General features: G+C 35.5%; 1 long non-coding RNA gene across 1 annotated transcript; it reads left to right on the top strand.

The window, feature by feature from the left end:
* The first annotated feature begins 4,949 nt into the window (after positions 1-4,949).
* On the top strand, positions 4,950-6,128 carry LOC128285182 (uncharacterized). Its single transcript, XR_008275621.1, has 2 exons — positions 4,950-5,077; positions 5,917-6,128. It is a non-coding gene; the product is annotated as an uncharacterized LOC128285182 (long non-coding RNA).
* The last annotated feature ends 762 nt before the right edge of the window (positions 6,129-6,890 follow it).

Here is a 6,890-nt window from a genome sequence, read left to right as displayed (position 1 = left end):
TATGTTAGACACCAAACATAAAAGATTTGCTTAGTTATTTGATCATCCCTTTGCCAATTGTCTTAGTTATAATATTAGTCCAAATATAGCACCCCTCTTATTCGACTCAATGTCGAATTCGGATTAGTAACTTTGCATTTGATGCTCAAATATTAATGTCCATGCATTTCAACTTCTCAGTTCAAGTATAAGTAGTTCTTAAAATCGACAATAAAGGTTTTTGTTCAAGCAAACAAAATTAAAGCTTCACTTCAAGTGAAACGGTATTGATATCTTTTGGGGAGGTATCAATATTTTAAGGGATGGATATTGATACTGAACCCTTCTCAAAAGTCCAATTAGATATTAACTTGTAAGGTTATGGTGCCTATTCTTCAAATATCGGTACATGAATTAAGAGTATTGATACCACATGATAGAGTGTTGGTACCAATGTCCTCTCAAAGGCTCAAGTAGATACTCACTTAGCAAGAATTGGTACTCTGTTTTAGGTATCGTTACTTGGGTGTAATACATTCCAAGACAACAATTATAGGTCATCTTTTAGGCTAGAAAACCGTACCAAATCTTGATACACACTAGCATGCTTGTTAAGACTCTAAGCTCAACTAAAACCTTTTTAAATACATTAAACACTAGCAATCCATCACTTATCAACCAAGCAGACTAAGTATCTCTTTTCTATGGCAACCTTAACTAGATGACTAACCTTACTTAGGTAAAAGAGCAAACATTAAAACCATACATACTTTAGTCATCATGGTAAACATAACTACAAACAATTAACATGGCATCATTCATACATCCTTTACTTAATCTATAAAATTTCTAAAGATTTGACTTGAACCATTCTATACATGCCCCTAAGAACTAACATATGTACATAACCAAAAGGGTTCCAATACATGGATAAAGGCTAGCGATGTGATCCAAAAGTAGACTTGATGCTTTGTCACAACTTCACGAACTTGCATTTCATACTTATGAGTGGAAAGAAAACATCTAATGCATCAAAATTTTCATTGCTTAGCAATACTCTTCTAAAACTTGAAAATATCAAATAATCATAATTATAGTAGACTGGGAAACACCTTAAATTATAACCATGTCGACTTTACAACTTATGTACCAATCATAACATGTTCGACTTATAGGAGAAGTCCCCAAACATCCAACTAAGAATCAATAATTCTCCTAGAGGTATTGATACCTTTAGTTCAAAAGTGATTAGAGTTGTCTAGGGCCCAAAATAGTGCAGTTGGCCTAGGTTGAAAAAAAGGTATTGATGTAACACCCCTTACCCGTATTCGATGCTGAAACAGGGTACGAGGTATTATCGGACTTAAACAAAAGTAAACATACAATTCCGAGTCATAAATTTGCGTTCAAATTAAAACAATTTGCATTTAATCATAAAGTCCCTCATACGAGCCTACGAGGCCCAAAACGTGCTTTGGAAGCGGTTCGGGACTAAATCGAAAATTTTAGAAAATTTTATGACAAATGGAAAATTTTTGCTAAAATAGGGGCCACACGCTCGTGTGGCTTGGAACACGCCTATGTGGCCAGGTCGTGTGGTCACACGCACCCATGTCCCTAACCCGTGTAACTCTCTGTTTGTTACCCAAAAACAAATTGATATCACACGGTCAAGACATATGCTCGGGTCCCAAGACCGTGTCCTTCACACGGCTGAGACACACGGTCATGTCTCATACATGTGTGCTCGATACTGAGCATTCTGTTTTGCAACAATTTAGGTGCAGGGGACATACGACTGGATCACACGTCTATGAGGTTGACCGTGTGTCACACACGGCCTAGACACACACTCGCGTGGACAAAAAAACAAGGCTATTTACCAAGCCATTTTGCCACCCTTACTTGCACACATCTACACAACATCACATGGCACAAATTCAAGCATGTAAAAGCAGCCAAACAATCACAACCAAGACAATAACATGTCATTCTCACACCATTATTAATCATGCTTAAAACATCAACCTCTCCACATCAAATTATGCTAGTTTCCACATTGACAAATAACATTAATATAAATATACTCATAACCAACATTAGCCAACTTCCAAGGCTATATACAAAATGAACCATGAACCATTATAAGCCAACACATATGACCAAAAGACCAAGCCCCTATACATGTCATAAACTCAAAATACTTGAATTCATCAATACCCAAAATGATAACTTAATAGTGTGATAGGATCTCTGGAGATCTCCAACCTGAGCTGGCTTGACGACACTATAAAACATGGGAAAGGAAGGGGGTAAGCTATATAGCTTAGTAATTCTGTACGAACATAATAAGCAACTCTTACCAAACATTTACCAAGACCAACAATATAAACACAAGATAATATAAATTACTATAAAGCTCACAATTATAACTTATTCGGTCACCTTGTTTGCTTTATCAATTTGCAAGCATAATTTAACATGTCTTGACATTAGCTTAACAACCATAATCACTCCATTATAACAGATTACTACAATCGACCAATCATTTCAAACCTCATAATAAACTTGCACATCAATTATGGGTATTCACATTTCAAGCATATATTTTAACATCTTTCAATTGTTTAAAACTCATATCTTCATTTTAGTCCCTAGGCTCGTAAAATGAAATGTACTCAATATCTTCAATACCATGCCTATCCGAACCTTATACATGCTTATAGCAGCCCGCATTTTTCTTTTATTCACATTTTAACACCCATTTTACAACTTTTTACAAATAGGTCCTTTTTAGGCATTTTCATCGAAAGCTAATTAGCAAAAGTTGTTTATCTAACAACTAACATGCATTTTCTACCATTAAATATCAAAATACAAACATTTTCAACATGGGTCAAATCTTAGACCTTCAACCATTGCTCAAATTAGTACTAGAAATAGGTAGATCATGTTACAAGGATTTAAAAAACATAAAAAAATAACTAAAAAAGGGGCTAGAACGGACTTACAATCGAGCTTGAAAGCTTGAGAAACCCTAGCCATGGTTTCCTCTTATGAATTTCGTCCATGGGTGGAAGATGGACAAAAATTGGCTTTTATTTTGGTTTTTTAATTCATTTAATTACCAATTTACTAAAATGTCCTTAATGAAAAACTTTAGAAACATACCTAACCATGTCCAAGTTTGTCCACCAACTTAACCAATGGCCTAATTACCATTTAAGGACCTCCAATTTAAAATTTCTTAATAATTTGACACCTTTAACCTGTAGAACTCACATTTTGCACTTATTACAATTTAGTCCTTTTAACCAAATGAAGTGCCCAAACGTCAAAATTTTTGAACGAAATTTGCATGAAATCATTCCATAAAACTGTAGACCATAAAAATATAATAAAAATAATTTTTTTATGTCAGATTCGTGGTCCTGAAACCACTATTCTGACTAGAACCAAAATCGGGCTTTTACAACTCTCCCCCATTTAGGGAATTTCATCCCTAAAATCTTACCAGAAAAGAGATTAGGGTAACGTTCTTGTATTTTCCTCTACCTTATCGAAGAGTCCTCTTCGAGGGCAATACTTCCAAAAGCACTCTGTTATCGATTTGGAATCCAATATCTTAAATTTTCAAATTTGTATACTACTTATTTCAGTCTGAAGTTGCTTTCAACTTCATGAATCACTTTCATCTTTTTCCTCAGAATCACAAATCGATTCCACTTCGTATATCTCTTTCCAATCACCTTTGAATTCTGAAACATAGTGTCGGAGCATATCATCAAAGATCTGAATTACTCTCTCAGGATTACCATCAATCTAAAGATAAATTATGTTGCCAAGATGCAACCGCGTACTCATTATATTCCCGATCATCAGAGCATCTTTTTCAAATAATTGAATATTTATTACTCCCTGAATGAACAAACGAGCTACTACTGAGTCTCGTATAACATTTTTTGCATAAGCTCTGGATAGTTCATTGCGCGAATTCTATCTTGGAGTAATAATAACAAAAATTGGAATCAAAAGTCGTCTCACACTGTACTTGTTTAGTTTACCACTCACTATCACATTGTAACATCCCAAAATAGGGCTCAGTCAAAATAGTGGTTTTGGGACCACAAATCCGACATCAAAATATTTACTTTATGATTATTACAATGCTTAGAATATGAGAATATGCATGTGTTAAAGTTTCATGAAGGAATTCTTTGAGTAAGTTCCTAATTGGAAAATTAAGGATTAAATTGAATAAATTGTAAAACTTGGATTCTAGAAGCAATTTGCATGAAATTGCTTTAGATTATAAAATAGAAGGTCTTGGAGAGATATTTTCCTAATTTCTAAGTTTTTGGACAAAAATGGGATTGCATGGATGAAATTTGAAAGAAAGGGCTTAAGGGCATTTTGTTCATTTGGCATATTAATGAAACAAAATGGGAAAAAGAAAGCAAAAATCAGCCATTCTTATCCCTTGTCCAACCAAAATTCCTAAGCCACCATAGCTAGGGTTTCCAAGCTTTTCAAGCTCATTAGTAAGTGCTCATAGGCCCCGTTTTTAATGTTCTTTGTAATTTTGAGATCTCGATTGCTTACTCTCTCCATTTCTACCCATATTTCATGTTCAGGTTCATGTTTATAAATTTAACCGTGCATGATTTACTTGTATTTTGATGTTTTATGGAGGAATATGAAAGTTTGAGGTGTGTTAAACAACTTTTCCTAAGTGATTTTCATGAAAAACCCCTAAAAGGACCTTTTTGCAGAAGTTGTAAAATGTGTGGTAGAAATGTGAAAATAATGGAAAATGTGGGCTACCATAAGAGGGAAAAGTGTTTGGGTAGGCTTGAGTAAGGTAGAAATTGCATGTGTTTCATTATACGAGCCTAGGGACTAAATCATAAAAATATGAAAGGTTAGGGGCAAAACGATCATTTGGACCGATGGTGGAATTTAGACTTGAAATGTATAATTTGAAGTGTTAATGATCTATTTTTATTGTTATAGACCCCGAGGAACAAGTTCCAGAGGTCGATCAAGGAAAATGAAAGGTTTCGAAATAACCGAAACACAACACCGAAACGGATACCAGGTAAGTTCGAATAACTTAAAGTAAACACTCAATGTGCCTAATTATATGATTCATGAATGCATGATGATTGCATTTATTAATAACATGAAATTTTATGAAATGCATGCTTAAGTATGAATTGTGATAAATGTCTCGATTTAGGTTAAAAAGGGAATTTAATGGATAAACCATGATTTACAAGCGAATTGAGATCTTGCATGTGTTGCAGAAAGGATTTAGCCCGGACGGGTAATCTGTTGATCTCATTTTTAAAAGGATCTAGCTCGGACGGGTGTTCCTTTGAATGGTTGAGCCTCCCGAAGAATATGTGTGCATTATGGATTTAGCTCGGATGGGTAATCCGATTAGGATCTGAATTTAGCTTGGACTGGTAATTTAGATCCGAGCTCAATAAAGGTGTTTGTCATTATAAGGGATTTAGCCTGGACTGGTAATCTCGACATCACCTTATGAGTTCATAAAATGGGGGATTTAGCCTAGACTGGTAATCCTGCCATAAGATGTGAGGTTCACGGGAGTGCATATCTGAAACGATCATAGTACGAATTGACGATAAATGGATATTCCATCGAGATTTCCTAGAAACTCAACGAGATTATTGTGACATATATATACAAATGAGATGTTGAATGATGAGCTCATCTAAGATAACTTTCATAGTGCATTGTTATGTGACTAACTCATTGATTGAGTGTAAGTGATAGGGAAGTCATCCTATGCTCATTGAGTTTATTACCCAATTTGATTGCATGATAATTACTTGGTAAGTTTACTTTCCTGTTATTCGAGCTTACTAAGCATGAAAATGCTTACCCCTCTTTTTTTCCTATCTCTCTCAGAGCTCGAGGACTCATAAAGATTGGAAGACGGTTGGAGAGTCAGCATACTATCAAATAGACCAGCTTTGGTATAAAGGAATGTATAGGTCTTTTGAGTATTTTTTTATATGTGTCATTTGATTTGCCAAATGAAGGCTTGTAAAGATAAACCTATCTTTTTGTTTATGGCCATAGAGATCGGCTTGTTTTGAAGTAGGCTATGACCTACAAAATTTCCATGCAAGTTAGTAATCATGTGCGATGGTTGAATTCCAATTGGCAATGAGTTATAAGAATGAGCCAATCTTGAATGTATTAAAGTGGTATGACAACACTTAAATATAAGATGGGAAATAACCTATCATGTACGAAACCAGTGATATGAGGTTTCCATGCAACGAGTTTTTGCAAAGATCATTTATAAGAGCATAATTATGTTTTACTTTTTTTTTTAATATTCATTAAGTATAAGTGTTAAAAGGGGGTGACCATAGGTTTGGAAAATAGCCTAATAGGGTTTACACGGTTGGGTACACGGGCGTGTACCTAGATCGTGTGTGACACACGGGCCACAGCCGTGGGCATGTGGCATGGTCATGTGTCCCCTGCATCTAAAATGGTAAGTCAGTTAAATGAACACGGGCTAGACACACGGCCGTGTGTCTTGGTCGTGTGAATTTAAAGAATGCTCAAGTCTTAGACACGGGGTGATTGCACAGGCGTGTCCCAAGTCACACGGGCGTCTGACACTTCAAGTTAAAAGAAATTTTCCAAGGTGCCCAAAGTTTATCAAACGTTCTCGGTTTTGTCCCGCACCGCCTCTAGGCATGTTTTAGGTCTCGAAGGCCTGTTTAAGGGGAAGGATATACATATTTGAAAAGTTTTAAATTAGAGAGCAACTTAGAGACTTGATTTAATATGTTTATGAACATGAAATCCCGATAACACCTCAAGCCCTATCCCGACATCGAATACGGGTGAGGGGTGTTACACAC

The sequence above is a fragment of the Gossypium arboreum genome, chromosome 12 (assembly GCF_025698485.1).
Source record: "Gossypium arboreum isolate Shixiya-1 chromosome 12, ASM2569848v2, whole genome shotgun sequence".
Lineage (NCBI taxonomy): Eukaryota > Viridiplantae > Streptophyta > Magnoliopsida > Malvales > Malvaceae > Gossypium > Gossypium arboreum.
This window is presented reverse-complemented; position numbering and strand designations above follow the sequence as displayed.